This window comes from Hemicordylus capensis, chromosome 4, assembly GCF_027244095.1.
Source record: "Hemicordylus capensis ecotype Gifberg chromosome 4, rHemCap1.1.pri, whole genome shotgun sequence".
NCBI classification, from domain to species: domain Eukaryota; kingdom Metazoa; phylum Chordata; class Lepidosauria; order Squamata; family Cordylidae; genus Hemicordylus; species Hemicordylus capensis.
This window is the reverse complement of record NC_069660.1, coordinates 106,366,352-106,391,248: the sequence shown is the minus strand read 5'-3', so window position 1 is coordinate 106,391,248 and position 24,897 is coordinate 106,366,352. Positions and strand designations below refer to the sequence as shown.

The following is a 24,897-nucleotide window of genomic DNA, read 5'->3' as shown; positions in this document are numbered from 1 at the left end:
TTTTTATTATATGTGTTTTAACTTTTGTAAACGGCTTTGGGATTGTTTTTAATGAAAGGCGGTATATAAATCTAACAATAAATAAATAAATAAATAAATAAATAAAAATAAATTCAGTGGGACTTAGCTGAATGGATGCAGGATTGCCACCTAACATCAAAGTGTAAAACTATTCCAGTCTTTAGGCTTATAATATACCTTGACATTACATGGCTGCTTTTTGGAGGTTGCACCAAGATATTGCCTCTGCTTATTAAGTCTGAAGTTCCCATATCATCCAGTAGTTTCCCAGATTTATTTAAGACATACATAGACACAGACTTTAATTTTTCAACAAGTGTTACATGGCTTACAACAATCAAGTTGGAACAATCAATTATACACAATGCATTAGCTGAAAAGATACAATAAAGATCATAAAAAGATTTTCCGAGGAGCCAAGCTCAAATACCAGATTGCACATAAAAGGCAGAAGATATTAAGAGAGATTAAATGCAGTTTTAAACAACATCTTTAGAAGATGATACATGCAGGGTCACAATGGATCCATAACCTGGGCACTGCACACAAGATGGCCACCCCTTGTTTGTCCACCACCCCTCCAATAAAAGTAGGACATGCAGCAGAACCTCTCCAGATGACCATAAAGAGATTGATGAGAGACTACAGACAGAACTTCCATTACGACACATACACTCAGCTGAGATTGCACATGCTGTCCCCACCTGCGGTCATTCCAGAAAAACAAAACAAAAAATCTCCTTGTTTTCAGAAAATTATCAAACCTTATAGAGGAAGTGTTAGTTATATATGCCAACACATTTTGATGCCTACAGTCCTGGCCAATTTTTCTCAGATTCTAGTGGTCTTCTCACAGACCAATATCTCTTCCATTCATGCACAGATGTTGCAATTCATTAAGGTTCATTAGTTGAATGGTAATTTCACTAACATGCATTAAAGACACGATGGGGCTGTTCTCAGGCGAAGCCAAAACTGGGCTAAAGCAGCCAAGCCCAGTCTTGGCTAAGCTGGAGAAGCAGCAGGAGATGAGTGACTGCCAGCGGCGCTACGGCAGCAAACCCACCTGCGGAGCCTGCCTCTTAAACTGGATTAAGGGAGCAAGCGCTCTCTTAGCCCTATTTTTATGATCATCTGTCAGCACTGGCTGCTTGCACTGGGTCCTAGCTGGCGCCAGGGGAATCCCTACAATGCACTGTGTACCCATGTGGTACATGGTGGGATTTCCAGGCCATTGTGGGATTTCTGGGCTAGCACAGCCAGCAATTGTCTGGGCGAGGAGTGTGCAAACTCGTGTGCCCAGTTCAATTCGAGTCTGAACCGGGTATGTTCAGTTTTGCCCCGGCCCAAACATACCCTCCTGGTTTGGTTTGAATTCGAACCAGCCACACAGATGGCCAGTGTGCATGCGTGGCTGTCTCTAAAATGGCCACCGGCAGTGCAAAGAGGCCCAGAACGGGCCGGCTACCACCTGAACGAGGATGGATTGAGACCGGGGGTGGGGGAGAACTACTCGAGACACCCCATTCCTGCACCCACAGCAGCACTCCCCGATGTGATGAGCTCGGGGTGAGATGGTGAGTGTCTAAAATTTTGTTGTTGTTGCTGGAACCCTTGGACCAGTCAGCTCAAGTTTGAGCTGAGCCAGCCAAGTTCGATGTTGAACCGGTTTGAGCTTGACCTAGTCTGAGCAGGCAATCTGCTCACCCAGGAGGGATGGAGGAATCGTCTGAGGGTGAGGGTAAGTTTGAGAAGCCTACCCTGCCTTACACTGCCAAGCCCTTCTCATTGATCATGAGAAAGGGCTCTATGATTTACAAAACTTGCTTTGAAGAGAAATCACTTGCCCCTTTTAAGATAACCTCTAACAAAATCCATACTAAGCAGAGGCAAAGGGAACAGATGAGAGGGGGGGAAAGGCAAGATTTCAGGCAAGTTAATTTTTTATGAATGCTTAAGTTAGTTAATACAAATTTGTTTTTATCCTGTAAGCTTTTCTTTCTTTCTTTCTTTCTTTCTTTCTTTCTTTCTTTCTTTCTTTCTTTCTTTCTTTCTTTCGCTTTGTATCAATCCATCTATCACTTTTAGGTTCTGTGTTGTGCAATGTTATTAAATTGTTATCATGTCACAGTAGACACCACCATAATTTCCATTTTAAGTGACAAAATAAGGTAAGGCAGTTTCCCCCCCACTTTGGTTAAAACCAGAGGTAATAACACTTAAATCACTAGTATTAGCTAATGGAAATGCTGGTTAAACTGAGCTGTGGTTAGAGAAATAAAGCATTATACATTTCCAACAAGTCTAAAACCACCCTGGAAATATCCTAGTGTGAAGGATATTTTATTGGATTGCTAGATTCTAAGAGAAGATGCAAGAAATACTCCCAAAATTGGGAATGCACCCTCCTCTTTATTTATCCTTCCCAGACTTTCCCAGGAAAACACCTTATCGGGCAGCAGTGATATAGGAAGATGCTGAAAGACATCATCTCATACTTTGCGGGAGATAGCAATGGTAAACTCCTCCTGTATTCTACCAAAGGCAACCACAGGGCTCAGAAATAACATAGAAACTATTAAATTCACGGCTATAACCCTTGAAGCCACAATAGCCAAAGACTGGGGATGATAGGAGTTGTAATCCAATAAGGTCTGAGGACCCAAGGTTGGGAACATCCTGAAAAAGACAAGCAGCATGGTAGATGTTCATGGAAAATACATGTCTCAGGCATCCTTCGCTGTGAACATTTTGGCGTATCTAGGGAAGTTTAATCTGTTCCCCAAGTATGTAAAGGTAGCAAGAAATCAATGCTGCATCTATTTTGACATAGGGCACTATGCGTTCATCTAAAGAGATATCTGGCAGCCAGCATTAAGAAGCGAAGCCTGAGCAAGGAAAACATGCTATCCTTTGCAAACATTTATTCATTTGTGTAAAACATATTTGCTTCCATTCTGCTTGTGTCCCCTGAGTTTGTTGCTGGAAGGAAGACTTGATAGAACAGCAGATTCTAAAACATTTTTGCTCTTTCAGTCAGGAAACAGAAATGCACCATATGACCTGTGTGCTGAATAAATAAATAAAACTCAGACTTTGCATTGTAAACATTCAGATCACAGTAAACTAGAGTGAGGTTAATGACATGTCTGGAGACAAGATAATTGTAGGATGCGTTTTTCCTCCAGTCAGTTCCCCTCCCATCATGCTCTCCCAAGGTCTCCTCAAGGAAGTACCAAGATGCCTTAAAGCCAAGACTTGAGTCATGCCATCACAATGGAGCACTGATGCAAATAACCACTGCAGAGAGAGCCCAGCTTCTTCTCCATTTAGTCTTAATTGTGATGACAATGGGACTGAGTAGACTTACAGTACATGGGATTGCTCTGTAAGTGATCTAGCAGGGCTTCTAAATCTTGAAATATTTTGATATCTGGTGGCAGAGGAAAAAATGTTGCTAGGCCATTTACTTCTATTTTGCTATCAACCATTTGGGTCTGTGTTAGAAGAGCATTCAAATAACCACTTCAGTTATAAGTTTATTCGGTCATTGACCAGCAAAGCACTTCAGCACACCACCCAGCCTCAAACTAGTGAATGATACTAAGCATCAAGGTGATCTTGTGATTCTGCCTCAAGTGTTCCCTTTTCCCAAGCATTGTATCTTTATGGTCCTCCTACCATATCCTGATCCACAGAGTTCATTACCTTCCAGGTACTGATCTGGGAATTTTAACAGAATTCCTTACCATTCCTATCAATTCTGATTTTTGATCTTAAATCCATGTTGTGTGTTCTATTCATTTAACTATATTCTGCAATGATGGGAAATTTAGGCCTGGAGAACTGAAGCAATTTTTTAAATTTTCTCTTCTGTTATCCTACTGATATGTCACTGAATGCTGAAGATGTTTCATCAACTTAGCAATGTATTTTATGTAGCCCAAACTGGCCTCTCTAACTGGGATTTGTTAATGGAATTTGATGTGGACAGTCTGCTAATGGCTAATTCTAGCATAGGATGCCTTCAAGTACAGGAAACCTAGAAAGCAATGTAAAGAACAACATAAGAAACTCCACCTCAAGCAGCATGCTACGAGCAGCACTTCTAATAAACTCCTTTTATTAAACGTTTCTTTCAGTTTTGTTTTGCTTCATCAGTTTTGCTTTGTACACATGAATATATCTGCAGAATATATTGGGGACATTTTCTAAAAGTATGCAAGTTTCTGTATTTGTTTCTACTCCGTGCAAAATTACAATGAAAAAGAGAAATCAATAAGCAAAGGATTCGCATACTGGGGGGCAGAAATACTAGGCCAGGGTTAGTTATCTTCATTTTACCAAGTTCCAGGACCTAGGAGTAATGGCCTGCCAATCTCCTGCATTTGAATTCTGGAGTTTCCCATTTCAAAGTCAGGACTATAAGCAAAAAGGTCTGCATGCACTGACTGATAAATGCCATATGAGAAGTTGCAACAAGACTGCTTTTTTCAGCATTGGTAATCTGTTGCACTCAGAGCCAATTGAATGGAAGCAAAATTGAAAAGCACATACCTGTGCAGAGTCCCACAAGGCCCGACATCTCATTTAAAATGTTCTTAACCCTTATGGAAACCCCTGTGTATGCAGCATTCACACACCTATGATCTATAGGGAAGCCATACTGGTAGCTGAAAACTCTGTACATACAGGGACCACTGTACACGCTCAGAAATGTTTAAATAAGATGCCAGTCCACATAAAACATTGCATGCATAAATGCTTTTTGGCGTGTTTGATATCTTTGCAAGTTGGTCCTCAGTGTCTGATTCCCACATCTGGAAATCTATGCATTCATCTCTGAAGATGTTTTGCTGGATACAGGATTTGTACCTTCACCATCTCCTTCCTTCAGGATCCTGTAACAAGTTTCATTTTGTAGTACATGCTTACCTTGCAAACCTCTGCAGGCACCTGATCTAAGAATCACTACAAGCTGATTGTTCACAGGGCCAGAGGAATCTTTGCAGTCTGAAAATGAATAGGAAAACAAAGATATGATAATCAAAACTGTTTTTTCAAGCTACATATACCGAGAGCATTCTGTGTTTGTTTCAAGAAAAGTAAGAGTGCAGTCCAAGTTCATACCTAAATTAATTAAAATTCAATTGGTTTTAATGTATGCATATAAAATTCAACCTCCCGAAGGTTGAATTTGTTGCTACTTAAGTGCTAACCTAAACAATGTATAATTTAGTATATACAGCAGAATGGTGACCAGTTCACATAATTCTTCAGAATCACTGAAAGAAAGCAAACCTACATTTTAAGTTGTTTTAAAGAAATTCAAGAGTAGCTTCCAAAAGCCCTGCAGAAACAGAAACCTAGAGCTCCTGCAGAGTAGAAATTTCTGCTTGTTAGACCATGAAGCTATTCAGACGAGCAGAAAATAGGGTTACATTCTGAAAGCAGATAGAACCCTATTTTTACCTCATAGCAAACAGACGGGTACATGCTGCAAACCCGGCAGGGAGTGTGAGCGAAACACGATTAACATTTTAAGGTTCTCTCCAGCCATTGCTAGCATTGTTGGTCCTCCAGCCCCACCCATGGCAACAGCAGTCCGTGAGTGGACAGAGCAAACACATGACCCAAGGAGACTACTCAGAGGGTTCCAAGCTGTAGTCCCTCTTTGCTGGTCCCTGATTGGTAACCTCAGTTAACCCTTTCCTGGCAATTGCAGCACTGTCAAAGGAACTGAACAGGAACTGATGTCCAAAAGGAGAGAGAAGGCTAGAGCAGCTGCAGCTGCCAACCAGCCCCAAAGGAAGAGTCACACACACCCCCAACGCACTCCTCAGATCCAGGAGGGACACAGCAGATGCCCCCTGGAGCAATTGCCAGATGCCGAAGAGAGAAATTGCAAGATGCCCCCATAATTAGCCCAAGCACAAGGCACACTCCATACACTGCAGCATGGTTTGCGAAGGCAGAAGGGAGAACCTTCCCCTCGCCTGCTCACCCTCCCCGCAGCTGTGGTTGTGGCCTCCGTGGCACACACACACACACCCCGTATACTGTGTGTAGAAGGTAAAAGGGAGACCCCCCCCCACTGCCACCATAGCCAAGTGGTGACTCTGCCTCCCCATCAATCCACCACTGCCATCCCTTGCTAGCCTCTCTGGGCATAGGAGGGTGGGCATGTGGGGGAGGGTGTCCCCATCACTCACCTGCCCTGATGCTGCCACTTGCCACTCTTGCAGTGCCAGCAGGGTGGGAGAGTGAGTGGCAAAGTGTTGCCCACACCTGCACACCCTCATTGGCACTGCTACTCTCTGCATCTTGATGATGGTGCAAGGGTGGGCGGGTGGGTGCAGTGTCACACTGAGGCAAATTGGGCACCTGGACTGCCCCCACCGTGAGGCCCTCTGCTGCTGCTGTGAGCCCCCTGCTGCCACCGCAAGCCTCCCCCACTGCCATTGCAGCCATGAGGCCGAACCAGTGACCCTTGCATGGACAGTCATTCCAGCGGTTGCTCCCACTCCACCAGCAGATGGAAGGAGGAACCGGTGGAGCCCAGAGTGGTGTACTACATACTCAAGTTCCTCCTCACAACAACCCTGTGAAGTAGGCTATGCTGAGAGAGAAGTGACTGGCCCAGAGTCACCCAGCGAGTCTCATGGCTGAATGGAGATTTGAACTTGGGTCTCCCTGGTCCTAGTCCAGCACTTTAACCACTACACCACACTGCAGGCAAGGGCAGCTGCAGGCAAGGGCAGGGACACTCCTGCTCTTGTCCAGTGACTTGCAGGGGACAGGAAGGAGCAAAAAAATCCCCATTCAGCCATGGGACTTGCTGGGTGACTCTGGGCCAGTCACTTCACTCTCAGCCTGACCTACTTCACAGGGTTGTTGTGAGGAGGAACTTGAGTATGTAGTACACTGCTCTGGGCTCCTTGGAGGAAGAGTGGGATATTCTATATTATTAATTCTTCTAGACGGGCCATGTACCCTGCAGGGCGGCTGGAAAGCAGTTTGACAGTTGGATCGGGGGTGCTGTGAAGCAGCAGGGAGCTCGGAGGCTGGGGGCAGCTTTGGGAGCTGGACAGTTGGCTCTGATGGCTGCGGGCAGCAGATGGTTGGCTGAGCTGTGCCGTGAAGTGGCAGGGAGCTCAGAGGCTGTCAGGCGAGCAGGCGACAGTCCCTGGCAATGGCAGGGGGAAGCAAGGACTGCGAGACAGAGATAGAAAGACAGAAGACAGAGAGCATGAGCACGAGACTTGCAGGGGGGGGAGGGCGAGCGAAAGCATTGCGGGAGTGGCGAGAGACCTGCGGTGGGGAGCAGGGGGCGAGAGCGAGCTAGAGCATTGCGAGGGGCGGCGAGAGCGAGCAAGAGCGTTGTGGGGGTGCAATGCCACAGGCTCAGTGCAAGACCACACAGATGCTCTGTGCAGGGTCAGCTAGTAAAATGTAAAATGAATGAATAGTATGACATGTGTCTGTGCAACTATTCCCCTTAGGGGATCGGGCTGCTATAGGAAGAAGGATTTGAGCTCCCTGCCTGGCATCTCCAGGTCAGGCTGAATGGGAATCCTGCCTGAGAGCCTCGGGAAGCCACTGCCAGTCTGTGTCGACAGTACTAAGACAGTACTAAGCTGGATGGACTAATGGTCTGACTCAGTGGAATGCAGCTTCCTATGTTCATATTTTCCCTTGGGCTCATTTGCAAAGTGCCTGCCACTTTAAGGAAGCTCAGTGCTGTTTGCTAGACAGGCTTTCCCCAAGCAAACTTCTGCTTGCTTTGCAGCCCACTCTGTTATCCAGTCTCTATGGTATCCCCGGGGAGGGAGCCTCAAGCAGGGTCCCACAGCATTCTGTGGCTCCACACGGGCACTGGGAGGGGGTAGTCAACCTCTCCTGCTTGCTGAACCTGGTTTTAGAGGAGGGGCTGGGAACTGGGTGACCCTCTTTTGACAGAGCCCTGTTTGAGAGCTTGCTGAGGTTCCACACGGTAGTGCTAACCCCGCCTTCAGACCTCAAGCCCTGTTTTTGCTGGTCGTGAGAATAGTTTCTATGACTTAAGACAATCCGTAAACCTGTTTATAGTGAGAAAGAATTATTTTCCATATACCACTTTTGCTTTCGATATTTCACCAAAATGATTCTGCATTATTACAATGCCACTTCCATGCAGAGAATGAATAAAATATAACTGAAGACAACCAATAGTAGTTTTTCATCCAATTAATTCATCCTTTAGATAGCAGGAGATGGAAAAAGCATGGTATATTTTGCTCACTGCCAGATATGATAGTCTGAAATACTGTGTGTGATGCCTCATAACTTTATACAATCAGTGGCTAAATTAACACTGCATTGGCTCCCAGATCTATACTGCTTATTGAGGTTGATCATGGCTCAGTAAAAAGGGGCCATGGCCTGAGCTTTCCAGCAGATCATTAAAGGTGTCTATTGATTTCTTGGTGGTTTTCAATAATATCTTAAGCAAAAGAATGATAAAACCTCTAGACTTTATCTAGTAGTAACCTCTAAGCTTGACTATTTCAATGTGCTTTATGTAGGGCTGACTTCATAAGAACATAAAAACAGCCCTGCTGGAACAGGCACAAGGCCCATCAAGTCCAGCATCCTGTTTCACACAGTGGCCCACCAGATGCCTCTGGGGAGCCCACAGGCAAGAGGTATGTGCATGCCCTCTCTCCTGCTGTTGCTCCCCTGCAGCGGGTATTGAGAGGCATCATGCCTCGGAGGCTGGAGATGGCCCACAGCCATCAGACTAGTAGCCATTGTCCTACTGTCCTCCATGAATCTTCTAAAGCCATCCAAGCTGGTGGCCATCACCACATCTCATGGCAAGGAATTCCATAGATTAATTATGTGCTGTGTGAAAAAGTACTTCTGCTTGTTGGTCCTAAATTTCCCAACCTTTAGTTTCATGGGGTGACGCCTGGATCTAGTGTTGTGAGAGAGGGAAAATTTCTCTGTCTACCTTCTCCACTCCATGCATAATTTTATGCACTTCGATCATGTCTCCCCTTAGTCGCCTCTTTTCCAAGGTAAAGAACCCCATACATATTTTGTATGTGGTTTGGAGATTTAAGTTTAAAATGCGGCAGCCAGATTGGACTCCAGGGTTTCTTGGAGAGACTATTTTATGTCTGTTTTAAAACAGCTGCACTGGTTACCAATTTGTTTCCAGGCAAATTTCAAAGTACTGGTACAAGGTACAAAGTACCTTCAAAGCCCCAAATGGCTTAGGACCAGGTTACCTAGCAGAGCGCCTTCTTTAGCATGATCCCCACTGCACATTAAGGTCATTGAGAGAGGTCTGTTTCTGGCTGCTGCCGGCTTGCCTGGCAGCAATTCAGGATTGGGCCTTCTCTGTAGGACTCTGGAATGTGCTCCCTATAGCTATCCAAACCTTAAAATCATTAGCAGTCTTTAAAAGAGCCCGGAACAGAGGTGTTTTGTACCCCCAGCCAGCTGCATACCTCACACACTTGACCACCTTAAATCAGAGGAGAGCTTTTTCGCTGGTGCGGCTTAATGCCTTGCCCTCTGCTGTTTTGGATGGAAGATTTAAGGGGATACTGCTAAGAAACTGGTTATGTCCATGTAGTTCGAGTGACACTGAGTCCATCTTACATGTTCTTTTACACAGTGCATACTATAGGGCCATTCGTACCATATGGATCGAACCACTCTTAAAAAATAGGCCTGGTCAATCAGAAGAGTATCACATCTCCTATTTCTTGGTGGATCAACAAGCAGTTGTTACAGCGGGGACAGCAAGATTCTGTGCGGAAGCCTGTAAATTGAGATCGAAGCTATTGAATAGTTCATATTAGCTGTAACTGAGATTTTTGTATACCTTGAAGTTTTGTTATTTAGTTTTACTGCTTTGATTTTGTTTTGTTCTATGCTGATTTGTATTTTGGTGTGTATGTTGACTGGTCACTGACGGTAATAAATTATTACCTACTTACTTACAGAGGTGTTCTGTTTTGTTTTTAGCCAGGCCTTTGGTGACCTTTAAATGTCTTAAACTGTTTTAATTTGTAATTGTTTTAATGAGTTTTTAATTTTTGTTTTGATTCATGTTTTTTTTAATGTGAACTTGGTCAGTCAGTATAAAAAATCTAACAAATAAACAAATAAACAAAACGAGATGAGATGAATCTTTGAGATGAACTTCACTATTTTTCAAGCAGGGACCACTTTGGCACGAAACCTTCAATGCAATCCATTTCCCACTGTGCTGACCTCTGGATAGTACTGCACTTTTCTCAGTGCTGGGAAGGCCCTTTAAGAGGGACACTGACCTCTTTTAAGAGCTCTAGGAGAAAAGCACTAGGTACGGCTACACTTCCCACTACTCTTTGCACTCCTTCCAGGATGGTGCAGGGGGAAATCACAGCACTGCATGCTAAGAATGCTCATCTCCTCATGGTGCCGGGGGGCTATATAAAGTATTCTGCTTCAAACTGAAACTTCACACAGGACCAACAGTAAAGGAGCTGCACTTAGGGTTGATGGGAGCGGCCACCATTGACCTTGTAATGAAGAACACTGGGCTAAGATTTCAGATGTGTTGATTTACTTGGAAGAACTGTAGTTAACCTCTTAATTGCTGAAGAAGTTGAGAGAAACAACTGCTTACAGCTTGCGCCCACACTGCTGTGAAAACATCTAAAGAACACTGAAGAAAGGGGATTTTCCAGATTGGCAAGTGGCAGTGTCACAGGAAACGAGAAAAGTGTCAGGGTGGTTGGAGAGCTGCATCTTTTCACATCAAAGAGCTGACCTGCTCTGAAAACCAATGGCCTGGGGCTGATGCAAAACCCTTGAGGAGTTAAGGCACCAATCATCAAGTGGTTTCCAAAGGTCTTTCACTGCCCAACTGGGCCAAGGGCTTCTTCAGCAGAGGGAAGTCAGGCCAATCTGACAAAAACTTTGGCTCTGAAGCTAAACAGACAACGTGTTGCCCTAATTGCATTCCTAGGAAAGTGCTCCCGACTCTGAAATGTGTTTTCTGCTTTAATCTGCCAACATGGGATTTGCTGCCTGTCTGATAGTTGATCTCACTTGCTTATCTTGTAGGACTGAAAAGGGATTTAATTATTAAATATGCCTAAATGGTAACAAGGAAATATTTCTTTGTAGAATTTGTGGCTACAAAAGCTCACATTCCTAGAGTACAGGCATGCTTTCAAAGAGTAAACAAATCAACAATATTTATTTCCCTTTTGGGTCTGAGCTTAACTAGCAATGGGGGCTGACAAGATGTTAAATTAAAAAATGGATCTGTGGCTATCTCCAGCCAACATGGATTTGCCTTCAAGACATGGGTTAAAAAAATGTAGTTGCTGTCTCTGGCAGATGTGCTCTGACTTTACAGGATTTCAACAGAAGTTGTGAGTCAGTGACAATGGCAAAGCCATACTGAAATAATAGAACTTGTCAAGGGAGGTTAGTTGACTGTTGTGTGTAGCATCTTGAATCCAAATACACAATTAATAATGAAGTTCATTAAGTGTCTTTGAGAAAGTCACTTTCTCTTAGCCAAGGTTGTGGTGGGAATAAATGTAAAGTATTTTTGTACACTTAAAAAGCATAATAGAAATAACTGTTAATCATTCATTTAACTCAGGAATTTTTGCTATCACTTCCCAGCATTATAGCCTTAACTCTGCAATGCAATTCCATAAATATTACACTAATTAAAAGTGCTGGAGTGAAAGTTTTTCAAGTGGAATTTTTTATCTGAAAAATGGGAGTTTTGGAAGAGCAAAAGTTTTAACAAAATCCACCCCTTCGTCTCTTTTTCTACCACCATGGTCTGATACAGGCGCGTAACAACGATAGGGCAAGGGGAGACAGTTGTCTGGGGGCCCCACTGCCTGGAGGGGCCCCCCAGAGGCACCTCACGTGACTCCCCATTGCCCCCTGCCCAGCCCCAAGGCTCCTCAGCCACTTGCCCTGTTTGCCGTCTCTCCAGCTTGTTCTCCTGGCCGGCAATCGAGCAGACAGGCTGCAAAGAGCTCCTTTTCTCCCGCCTCTCAGCTGATCGGCGGGTGGGCGGGCTTCCACGGAGGTCTGGTGTAGGCCTCTGTGAAGCCTGAACTCCAGTAGGGCCCAAGCCAGCCAGGAAGGAGGAGGCAGCCAGAGAGGCCTCCACTGTTCTCTGCAGCAGAAGACCCCCTGCTGCCCTGCCGAACCCAGCATTTGCCAGGTAGAGTGTGAACTCCCTTTTGTGGTTACCTTCCCCCCCCCCCGGATATATAGGGATCTGCTTGCCATAGGGCTTTGATATGGGGGGGAGGGACTGAGAAGTTTCTGAATATTTATTTTTAAACAGCTTGGAAAATTTGCTGGCTTAAAAAAAACTATCTAAAAAGTCCTATAAGTGGCTTGTTTCATGGCAGAAAATTACAAAAACTTCTGGAAGAAACAGTATTATATTTATTTTATTCATTCATTTATAAATGCACTTATGTTCAAGTTGTTTTGCAACCCAGAAGGTCTGAGTGAGAACTGTGAAGCATGTCTTGTGCTTTTATTTTATTTTATTTTATTTTTCTTGTGTGTGAACTGCTCCCCAATAACTTGCAGGGACTTCAGGGTAAATCTGGCCAACATGTGAATGCAGCACCTCTATTCCAGAGGAGATGTGTGTTAAAGGGCTTTAAAAGCCTCCTGTGAAAAACCTCCTGGAATCGAATTTGACTGAATTTGTTCAGAATTCTGAGAAAAGAAACATAGGCTCACCCGGCATGGTTGAAAGTCTCCTTGGCTAATCTGCAGCAAGGGGCCCATTTTAATCATTCATCTTTCTAGTGTGTTCTAGGCATTAAAAGTAAAACAAATGTATAGTACTCAATGTATATCACTATATATTGTGACGTGTGCATGTGTGTATTCAGTGAAATGTATTTTCAGGTAGCAGACTTATTTTGGAATATCAGACTTAAATCCTTGGGGGCCTGGGGTGTGCGGAGGCCCTGGACTTTGAGTGGGGGGGCCCCATTTTAAAATCTTGTCTCTGGGCCCACTCCAACCTTGCTACGCCCCTGGTCTGATATCAGGGGAAATCACACTCCCACACTTCCGGATGTCATTATTATTATTATTTATTAACACAGTCAGACAGATGTTATTGACTGGTTTGTTTTATCCAGACATCGAGTCCTTCCCAAGGACCTGGGATGCCAGAATTTTATTGTCAATGTTGTTGCTGTTCTTATAGATATCGTCGCAGAATATAGGCTGTTCCCAGTAAAGTTGCTTTTTGTAACTGGCTGATGGTGATTTCTGTGGCCCCTATGGTGTTGAGGTGCTCTTCAAGGTCTTTTGGAACTGCACCCAGGGCGCCAATTACCACTGGGATTATTTTGGTCTTTTTCTGTCACAGCCTTTCCATTTCAATTTGTAGATCTTGTATTTTGTGATTTTTTCTATTACTTTTTCTTCTATTCTGCTATCCCCTGGTATTGCTATGTCAATTATTTTAACTTGTTTTTCTTTCTTCTCGACTACAGTTATATCTGGTGTATTGTGTGGCAGATGTTTGTCTGTTTGTAGTCAGAAGTCCCATAATATTTTTACATCTTCATTTTCTTCAACTTTTTCAGTTTTATGGTCCCACCAATGTTTGCCTACAGGTAGCTTGTATTTTTTGCAGATGTTCCAGTGTATCATCCCTGCTACCTTGTCATGCCTTTGTTTGTAGTCAGTCTGTGCGATCTTTTTACAACAGCTGATTAGGTGGTCCACTGTTTCATCTGCTTCTTTACAAAGGCGGCACTTGCTGATGGTGTGGATTTTTCAACTTTTGCTCTTATTGCATTTGTTCTTAGTGCCTGTTCTTGTGCAGCCAGTATTAAACCCTCTGTTTCTTTCTTCAAGTTGCCATTCTTAAGCCATTGCCAGGTCTTGGTGATGTCTGATTTTCCACTTATATTGTGCAAATATTGACCATGCAGGGGCATATTTTTTCCATTTTTCTGCTTGGTTCTTGACTTGTTCTTTCTTGTAGGCCTGCTTTTTTTCATTGGTGTTGAATAGTTTCTCATTACTGACCATTTGAAGTGCATCTTCTTCACTGTCCTTGATATATTCTTCAAGGCCTCTTTTCTCCTCCTCCGCTGTTTGATGGACTTGCAGCATTCCTCTTCCACCTGAGCTGCGAGGGAGGTATAGCCTATCGACATCACTGCGGGGGTGGAGAGCATGATGGATGGTCATGATTTTCCTGGTCTTACGATCTAGCATCTCTAGCTCTGCCTGGGTCCAGTCTGTTATTCCTGCAGTGTATCTGATAACAGGTATAGCCCAGGTGTTTATGGCTTGTATGGTGTTCCCGCCATTGAGTTTGGACTTGAGGATTTTTCTAACTCTCCTGATGTATTCACTTCCAATTTTTCTTTTAATTTCAGTGTGTGCGATGTTATCAGCCTGGAGTATGCCCAGGTATTTGTAATGTACTTTCTCTTCCAGGTTCTTGATCTTGCTTCCATTGGGCAGTTCTATTCCATCTGTTTTTGTTATTTGTCCTCTGTTCATTATTAATGCAGCACACTTGTCTAGTCCAAACTCCATTGCTATATCGCTACTGAATATACGGACAGTGTTTAGCAATGATTCGATTTCTGACTGGGACTTTCCATACAACTTCAGATCGTCCATGTACAGCAGATGGTTGATTTTACTGGATGTTTTAGATGTTTGGTATCCGAGGCCTGTTTTGTTTACTATTTGTGAAAGTGGGGTCATGGCAATTACAAACAACAGAGGGGATAGTGAGTCCCCTTGGAAAATGCCTCTACTAATGCTAACATGTCCAAGTGTCTCGCCATTGATTGTTAACTGTGTACTCCACATGCTCATTGCTTTTTAAATAAATATCTGAATGTTTTTGTTGACACCAGTTGCTTCTAAACATTTTAGTATCCATGTGTGAGGCAATGAATCAAAGGCTTTCTTGTAGTCAATCGATGCAACACTTAGATTTGTTTTTCTTCTCTTGCAATTTTCTAAAATCATTTTGTCAATCAGCAGCTGGTCTTTTGTGCCTCTGGTGTTTGGACAATTTCCTTTCTGTTCAACTGGAAGCTGTTTGTTAGTTAATAAGTGTTGCATCACTTCATCTGCTATTATTCCAGATAATAATTTGAACATGGTTGGCAAGCAGGTTATTGGTCTATAATTACTTAGAACTGCACCTTTTGCTGGGTCTTTCATGATGAGATGAGTTTTCCCAGTTGTTAGCCATTGTTCAAAATCACCTCCTTGCAAAATGTGATTGAACTGTTTTGACAGTTGTTTATGAAGGCTTGTTAGGTGTTTAAGCCAAAAGCCATGCAGTTCATTGTCGCCTGGTGCAGTCCAATTTTTAATTTTCTTTGCTCTATTAATTCTGGTGTTATTATTAGATCCTGTATTTGTTGGTTACATTTTTTGACCTCTTTCATCCAGCCTGCTTTTTTATTATAATCTATTGGATTGTCCCATAATTTCCCCCAGAATTGCACTGTTTCTTCTTTATTTGGTGTTTCTATGTTTCTTGCAGTTTCTCCTTCTATGCTTTGGTAGAAACGTCTCTGATTCAACTGGAATTGGAGATTCGGCCTGTTTTGTGCGATTCTGGCTTCGTATGTGCTAATCTTCTTTGACACTGCTGTTATTTGCTGTTTTATTATTTCCAGGACGTCTCTAATTTTCCTTGAATCTAGGTGGTATTTTTGGATCAAATACTGTTTGGTGTTTTCATTCTTCACCTTCTTGTCTTTCATATCTTTCAATTTACTAGCATCTGATCTAAGCCTGGAGATTTTATTTTCTAATCTAATCTTCCATTTAGGTGATGTACTACTTTCTTTTTTTACAGGTCCATTGATCTTGTATCCGAGCTCTTGTGTTATTGTTGCAGCACTGTACATTAGTTGGTTTGTTTCTTGCAAATTATTGGTTGTTATTTCTGCAAGTGCAGCATTGACATCTTTTAATGCCTGAGCAAGTTGCTTTTTGGCAACTGTTTTTAGTGCTGGAAGTCGAACCCTGGTGGTTGTTTGGTTCATGTGCTCAGTTATTTTTTGCTTTAGTTCTTGTTGCTTTTCTGTTAAATGGCATTTGGGTTTTTGAGGTGAAGGCAAAGGGGAGGTTGCCTGGTTTTGATTTTGAAACAGTTCAGCAACAGTGGCATCCTCTATTTCCAACACCTCCTCCACCTGCGCCTGAGCAACTTCTTCAGTTGGTAGTAATTCTTCTTCCATATCTTGAGCTTGTGTTGCTCTTGTGTTGTTCTTCCAGCTCAACTCCTGTGAATACTTTATTTCTTATAATGACTCTTCTCTGGTCTGCTAGCCTTTGTTCTGTTATTTCTGTATCTGGATGCTTCTCTTTCCAAATTTGGTACATTCTTTTTAAATAACCTCTTCTAGTTGGACTAGACTTGTAATAGCAGATCATTATTTCCTTGTTGGCATTTTTCGTATATTTTTTTCGGTTAAGCGACGTTTCTTCCAGTAGCATTGCAGTCTCCAGCCCTGGTTGCTCAACTGAAGATCCTGTGTCCTGTTGCCCACTTTCCACCAGATGTCCAGGGACTCCAGCACCTGGCGCAGTCCTTGTTGACCCGGGTGATGACCGATCCGGTATAGATTTATTAAAGTTACGTCTCACCATATTGTTGATGGGAGAGGCACTCTTCGTCTGGCTCCTCTGGTGAGACCTGTCCAGTATGGTGGGACCTCTGGCATAGCTCTCACCTTCCTCAGAGCACGCAAGCCCCACAACCACGCCAAGGTAGTGCCTCACTGGGGGACTACTAATAATAACCACTACTTATTATTTCTTGTTTACACAGTCAGACAGGTGTTATTGACTGGTTTGTTTTATCCAGACATCGAGTCCTTCCCAAGGACCTGGGATGACTTAATTTTATTGTCAATTGTTATAGACATCATCACAGAATATAGGCTGTTCCCAGTAAAGCTGCTTTTTGTAATTGGCTGATGGTGATTTCTGTGGCCCCTATGGTGCTGAGGTGCTCTTCAAGGTCTTTTGGAACTGCACCCAGGGCGCCAATTACCACTGGGATTATTTGGGTCTTTTTCTGCCTCAGCCTTTCAATTTCAATTTGTAGATCTTTGTATTTGGTGATTTTTTCTATTTCTTTTTCTTCTATTCTGCTATCCCCTGGTATTGCTATGTCGATTATTTTAACTTGTTTTTCTTTCTTCTTGACTACAGTTATATCTATTCTTCTTCTTCTTCTTATTATTATTATTATTATTATTATTATTATTATTATTATTATATTGACCCACTATTTGCCAAAGAGAGTGCAGCAATGAGATTTGACTGGGTGTTGATGACTGAAGCTGAACTGACAATACTTCTTGTCCTCACTCTTGTGGGTAAAAATTAAAGGGGTAGAAATAGTGTCCAGCAGGACTGGGGAGTATGATCACTACTCTGCCAGGATCACCATAAGTGGGGTAAACTTGATAGGGGTCCTTGCAGAACTACCAAAGAGCATGCAAATAGGATTGTGAAGTTGGGAAAGCATTTCAGTTCAGGTATACTATTTAAAGAACATTGGCCCACATGATGCACAGTGTTATGAGAGCAGAGCTTATCCATCATACTGCTGTGACCCACCCATGCTGTTGCAAGCCCATGAAATGTTTGTAATCTACCTAGCATTTCCAGAATGTGGAGTCTTGTGCTAATACCGCAAACTTCCAGGCTTTATTGTGAGCACATAGCAATACAGCTGAATCCAGCTGCAGCCACACAGGTGGATCAGTTCCACCCTCCTAACACTGAGCAAGCAGTGGGCCATTATCCCTAACTACCTTGATCGACATTCCACACAGTGAAACACAGGCAGTAGCGACCCTCCCACACTGCTGTACATCTCAAACAATGCCCACGGTGTTGCAAGACAAGGCTGGTGCACTACTACTTAAAGTTGTGCAATTGCATTTGCACAATGCAATCTCCACTGGAAATAATGGACATAATGTCGCACAACTGCAATTACATGTATTAAAGTGATAGAGCACCAGCCCCATCTTGCAACACAGAAAGTTTAAGACACATTTAGCTGAGCAAGAGGGTCTGTACCACCCCTGTTTCACTGTGCAAAATGTCAGCCACTGTTTATAAGCCTGCATTAACCATATGACTTCAGTCAGTCACTAATCATTTATCCTCACCTAATGGAAGGAGTACGTGATACACAAATATGCTTTTACAACTGTGCTGTGTTTTCCCCTCAACTCCTGTTTCAGTGGTATGTTATAAAAATCCATATTACCCGGTCAGCAGAAGGACACACTTCAAGCATGAATCTCTGCATCTGTATTCATTAACAAGCACTGGGAACACTGAAAATTGTCAAAGATGCACATGTAAAGATGCTGTAAGCTAAATGATCCTAAAGCTTGTGCAGATGGGTATCTCCTTGCTTTTGAGTGACAGACAGATGGTGTGTGTGGGCAGCATAATAACTGCCATCCCAAGTGCGAGTACTTTGTCCTTAATAAATGTGCAACAGAGTTTGAAATGGTCACAGCATTGTACAAATTAACGGATTAGGAAATATGTGCATTTAACTAGACAAACTGAGAACTGTTGACCTGCTGCAGTGGAGAAGAAATGGCTGCAGCTCCGCATCACACCTCTTAGCCAGCATGAAGGCTGCACCATGTGCAGAAGAATTCACAGCAGAATAGCTAAATGTTACTGTGCATGCAGATTTCCAATACACCCACACTGCCGAGATCTGCCAGCGAGTGTAATAAAATTCCTTTCTGCCTGCACGACTATGATATCTAAAGCTGCTGGGATCATTTATAGATATATGTGGGAGGGAATCTTTGTGTGATGTTATTTGTAAGACTCTCACCAGGAGCTTAGGCTCCCCACACATACACACACAAACACACACATACCCCAGCCACCATTACCATATCTGGACAGCTACTTACAAACAAGGGCTTGTCAGGCCACTGAATTACGGAATATGCTCTTGGGTTTCAGAGCCAATACAAAATATTTCATCCTGTATTCATCCTGGATGCTATTGTTTACACGTGTTGTGCAGGTAATACATTATATTGATATAATAGAAACAGCCTCATCGTCTGTTTACAATGCCAGGACATAAAGCTTGGTAATATAAAGTAAGGGGAAACAGATGGGAGTACCCAAGACAGAGTGCATTTCCCTTCCCAGAGCCCCATCCAGTACCTGGAAGAGAATCCAAGCACATTCTTGGCTGGAGGAAAGACTTTCTGGTCATGTTTCCAGGGCCATTCCAAGACAGCAATTTTACTTCCCTTCACTAAGGGAAGGGCAAGTGTACATTCACATAACATCCAGATTTAAGTCAAAGTCCCTTTGAGCTATTGGGGTGCTCTCCATACACGATTCAGGTTTTTCATTGTGCATTGGAACTTTGCCCTACTTATGTCTAGGGTAAAGAATTCCACTTTTTGCATCAGTTTTTTTTTGGGGGGGGCAAATTTGAAATATCCTATATGTCCCAAAACTCACCCCTCTTAATCCCGCAGTAAAGCCTGGTGTCTGGGAAAGGCCCAGGCAGACTTGAATTCCAGCATCTCTTTATCCTAGGGAAAATAAGTGCTGGTGGTTCTAACCAGTAGACTACAGCAATCTCTAGAGTACTGGCTCCAAAACTTCCCTCCCGCCATTGTTCCTCTCCATCTATTTAATTTCCCTCTTTGTGGCTTAAGGCATCTTTCAACATATTAAGATTTACAGTAATAAAATAATCTAAGAAAATCAATACACAAATATCACCTATAAATACAATTACTAATTGGAGATGCTCATACCTTATATTGACCTACCTACCCAGCATGGGACCAAAGACATATCTCACTGGCCTATGGTGTATTTTTCCAGAAGCATGGTATGCTCCAGTTCCTTTGTTTTGCAATGCATCACTTGAATTAATCTCCAGCCCCACAACGGGCTGCTCATATACACCACTACCAAGTACATATTCCCCTATTCCACACATCATCACACAAAAAGATGCACTTACGTAGCAGAACTCACTCCCAAATAAGGTGTCAGGCTACAGTAACACTGCATGTGAAGGTCCCAGGTTCACTTTTTGTAGTTAAGGGTCTCAGGTGGTTGGGCTGAGGAATCCTTTGCTGAAGACCCTGAAAAGATGCTGCCAATCAATGCATACAGTACTGAGCTATATACACACACCAACAATGAAGCTCATCATGTATTTTCACCCTCCTGTTTCACCCTAGTAATGAGAGCGAAGTTGGAAGACAAACTCTCCCAGTTCAAAATGCCTCACTCTAACACATGGTGACTCAAGACCCTTTCAGGTTAAGGCCTGGGCCCTGGGCCCCGCCCTAGGCTCATATGGGCTTATCTTGGGGTTCCTACCAGCAGCACATTCTCCACTGCTTCTTTCCCATCTCTTCTCCTAAATATACATGACATAAATGTATACATAATATACATGGCAGGGGCAGCAGCAAAGTGCTTTTCCCACCCTCAGGTGGGTCATCTAGAATGTTGGAGCAGCAGAATCCCAGCTGCAAGCAGCCCTGAAGTACATGCCTCTCAGAGCTCCTTCAACTTCAGCTGAAGCAGCAACATTTTAGGCATGTGCATTCATTTTTAGTATGAAAACAGCTGACTGAGATCCATTCCATTTGGTTTCCATGCATTCTAAGGTTGTGATATGCAACAAAAGGATACAAATGGAGTTCATTTCAGCTGTCTGCAGTGGGCACCATCTTAAATACTCACACTGTCCCAGCATTATTCTGACTCCCAGGGCAGAATGAGTTCTCAAGAGGGCACCTGCTAGGATGTGGCCACCAATCCAGGCAACAGCAAACACCAATTACAAGTAAGAGCCATATTTATTTTAGCAAAAAATGAGTGGGGGTTCCAAAATGAAAGATTCCTGAAATAAACAGCACAGGACCCATATAGTCCCAAACCTAATTTAAATCGATACCACAAAAACAAATGGGTTTCTGAAACAACAAATATTTACCTGCATACTTCTACAGCATTCTAGAAACCCTGAGGTAGGGAGGGAACAGGAAAGAGCTTGCTGCTCTTGCTCTGTCATCAGTTAAGGAGAAGAGATAGTTTGGGATTTCAGGTTCATGGCGGAAAACAAGAGTGTTGGATATTTACCTAATCCATTTGCTTTCTGCAGTATTCTGCAATGGTTCCACAGACATTACCTCTGAAAGTGGACAAATGGGGTTAGGTGCGGTGAAGAAACTGAGGGTTGAGATTTAGAACTCCAGTCTGGATGCTTGGGTTATAGTGAGTTTCAGCACCGCAACCTGAGGTTCCAGGCAGCCTGAAGGACTTCCAAATTCAAAACTGTAAGCTTCTTCCCCTGGAACTGAAGGAAGCTCCTCCCTCAACTCCAGCATGATTGGCTGTGCAAGCTGTCTCCCAGTCAGGAAGAAAGCCTGCGCAGCCAGCTCCCCCTCCTCTCTGCAGTCTTGTTGACTGCAGAGAGATTGCTTTCCAGTATGTCTAAATTTGGACAGGAGAGCAGGGGGAGCGGGGCGCAGAACCATGCGTGCATTGGACCAGTGGTTCTGTTACATGCGAATGAAGCCTATGGATGCTTCCATAGATAATCACTTTATTTACCAATGGAATTAATCAATGTTTGACTAGCTCTCTGTGTGGTCTATGCTGGTGATGGTTCTAAATGAAATACCTGCCACGTTTATTGTGCAGAATTACCCGAGAAATATAAAGTAAACAATATTTTCCAATAGTAATTTGGAGATTTGTTCATGGCACCATTAACCACTCAAGCTAATCTACATGATGGGCTTCTTTTATCAAGAGCCTAAGTAAACCTTTACATAATCTTTGACAAATACTAATACTATCCTTTAAAAGAAAGAAAGATTCACTAGGTGCACAATCAGAAACCAAAATTTACAGCCACTTGACAGAAGACTGCCAACACTTTTCACCTAGAAGTCACATTCTAATTCAATGTCCTGGGTGATTCTAGTACAATATCCTTTTCAGTCAGTAGCTCATTATCTGCAAAATGAATTTCCTGCTTTTCAGACAGAAGAATGCTCTTCTTTTTAAAATTTAGAGTCTGAAAAGTACAACTCCCCTTACCAGAATGCAAACCTGTTTCATATTTTTTATAATCCATTAGTTCCTGCTTTTGAAAAACAAAAGGACTCTGCTAAACTGATTTTTGGGGAGCAAACTATTCTTTCTCATTTAATTAGAGACCTTTGAAAGGTAAGGTAATATCTCTTATCAGATTTCTGCAAGATAGAGGCATGCAAGGTTTTTTGTTTTTTTTCCAGGAATGTAGCAGAATGACTGCACTTTAAACAAAACAAAACAGACACCTTACATGATAGAGAGACACCTCACATGAGAATGCCAGAAAGGTGAATTGAAGGAATGGTCAGAAAATGACTGTGCAATTAGTTAATGGTGAAAAGGTTAATAAATGCATCTGATTGGGAGGAGAGACCCACTGATACTCTGTAGAGGTCACTGCTGCTTCTGTTGTACAACACCTCTATATGACTTTACTAGCCAATCCTGAGAGAGCATAAGGTCTTTGAGTACTGCAGCACCTTAAGATCTAGAAAGTCATGCAACCATGCCTTTTTGTTCATTTGTGACATCTGGTTGTGGGGAAATGACTGTGTTTGTAGATGTTACTACAGAATCAGCACTGTAAAGACTGTGAAGAACCTCCCTCAGAAAAGTGATGATATTTGTTGTTGGTAAGTGCAAAATAATACATATGAGACCAGGGATGTAGCTAGGGGAGAGGGGGCCTGTGTTCGCCCCTCTCCCTGGTGGCCCCTCAGAGGAAGATAATGGAGGAAATAGGCAGGGGTGGATTGGGTCCCTCAGGAGCTGGAGGCCCCAGGTTCTTTGAACCCATCCACTCAATTATAGTTGCACTCCATATGAGACAAATAATCCTAACGACAAATATACACCAATGGCTCCTTTCTATAACTGTTTTCCTTATAAACACAAAGGACATGTAGGTTTAACTAAGGCTCTATTTACAAACAACTCCATTTTTTTCTCCTTCTCCTTTTGGACTCCACCCCCCACATCCTCTACAGGATCCCCACTGGGACAAACGTCCAAACAACAAAACACAAAAGATTACTACATAGAATACAACACATCCTTCCCCTTTATAACAACCAGAATTGGATTGATTTAAAAATTGGATTGATTTAGAATTGGATTGATTTAGTGACAAAGTCTTGAAGTCATTTAGGTGGTCTCCTGTCATGCACACTTCTCCTAAGTCTTGGTTATATGGCACAGGAGCTGTTTGTGATTTTTCCTCTGGTACCGAGGATTGTCCATCACTTTCATCCTCCTCCTCTGTAAGGTCATAACTGGATGCAAGATCCAATTCCTCTTCAGTTCCTCTCTTGAGATCATATTTGTCTCATAGTATGCATTCTGGCAAGTCTCAAACTGTTCCATTTCTCTCCATCATCCAATATGACAGAATCTCCTTGGATTTTGATTGTTTTGGTCCAGAATACTGGGAAGTCTCAAACTGTTCCATTTCTCTCCATCATCCGATATGACAGAATCTCCTTGGATTTTGATTGTTTTGGTCCAGAATACTGGGAACATCCCTTTCTCACTTTATAAGGCAACCATACTCGAACAAAGTCTCGAACAAACAGAAATGTTTGGTGTTTCGCTCCTCATTTCTGAGCCACATACAATTTGTACTTTTGTTGCGTCTCCCTTGCCCAGTCATGAATCTCTGTATCTGCAGGGTGAGATGGCATGGAAAGCCCTATCAGTAGCTGCCATTGGGTAAGCTTCGTGGTAGCTTTGCATCCTCTCATTTTCCTGTAGTAAAAGGAAGAGTAGTTCGATAAGCAAATAGAGTTTCACGTATTGCCTGTTTCCAGGGTTGTTGTTGTGTAGTAGCTAGTTGTAACTTCCTTTCACTAACCTGTTCATTCTTTCCATTAAGCCATTCTCCCGAGAACAGTACAAGGAAATAGTCTTGTGTTTTATCCCATGGCTATTCAAGTATTGCTCCATTTCAAAGGAGGTAAGCTGTTTCCTGTTGTCAGTCGCTTGTTCCTTAGGAAGACTTTCTTTCACAAAAACTGCAGCAATGAACTGCATCACCTTGTTTGTAGTAATGTTGTCAGAAAATGAATCTTATGGCCACCTGGAATAGTAACCCACCATCATGATAACAAATCTTTATATTGTGGGTTGGTTATCAAAAGGCCCCATAATATCCAGAGCAGGTTTTCCCCAGGGACCATTGAGATACTTTACAAGGTCAAGAGGGTGGTAAAAATCTTCTGTGATTTGTCACATACAGCACAAGCCATGCAGTGCCTGATTACATTTCCATGTGTTTGTCCATACCTGGCCACCCAAAACTTTCTCTGATTCTCCTTTTAGTCAAGCTCATGTCCAGGTGACCTTCATGGGCAATTTTAATCACTTTTGCTTGTAAGGAGGTTGGCACCACCAAACGATCAGTCCTCAGCACCAGCTCATTGAGAAGAGACAGCTCAGTCGTTAGGTGCATGTATGGTTGAAGATGTTCAGGTACCTTGTTTTTGCATGGCCATCCATTAGTTATGTAAAGTTTAAGTTCAGTATGCATTTGATCAGCGCTGAAGGCCTTTTTCCACTCAGTAGATGTGATTAAAGGTAAAGTGTGCTGTTGAGTCGGTGTCGACTCCTTGTAACCACAGGGCCCTGTGGTTGTCTTTGGTAGAATACAGGAGGGGTTTACCATTGCCATCTCCTGCACAGTATAAGATGATGCCTTTCAGCATC

The 24,897-nt window shown here is 42.9% G+C and overlaps 1 long non-coding RNA gene across 2 annotated transcripts in view; it reads right to left on the bottom strand.

Annotated features, from left to right (window-relative positions):
- Positions 1-281: 281 nt before the first annotated feature.
- Positions 282-24,897, bottom strand: part of LOC128324253 (uncharacterized) — a 111,495-nt gene continuing 86,879 nt past the window's right edge. Inside the window, exons 1-3 of one of the 2 annotated variants that reach the window (XR_008306753.1) lie at positions 5,494-5,612; positions 4,957-5,034; positions 282-3,091 (exon numbers count right to left, since the gene is read on the bottom strand). This is a non-coding gene — a long non-coding RNA (uncharacterized LOC128324253). Of the gene's footprint in view, positions 3,092-4,956; positions 5,035-5,493; positions 5,613-24,897 lie in introns of those variants that run through there. The other variant, XR_008306752.1, reaches the window with a different exon arrangement.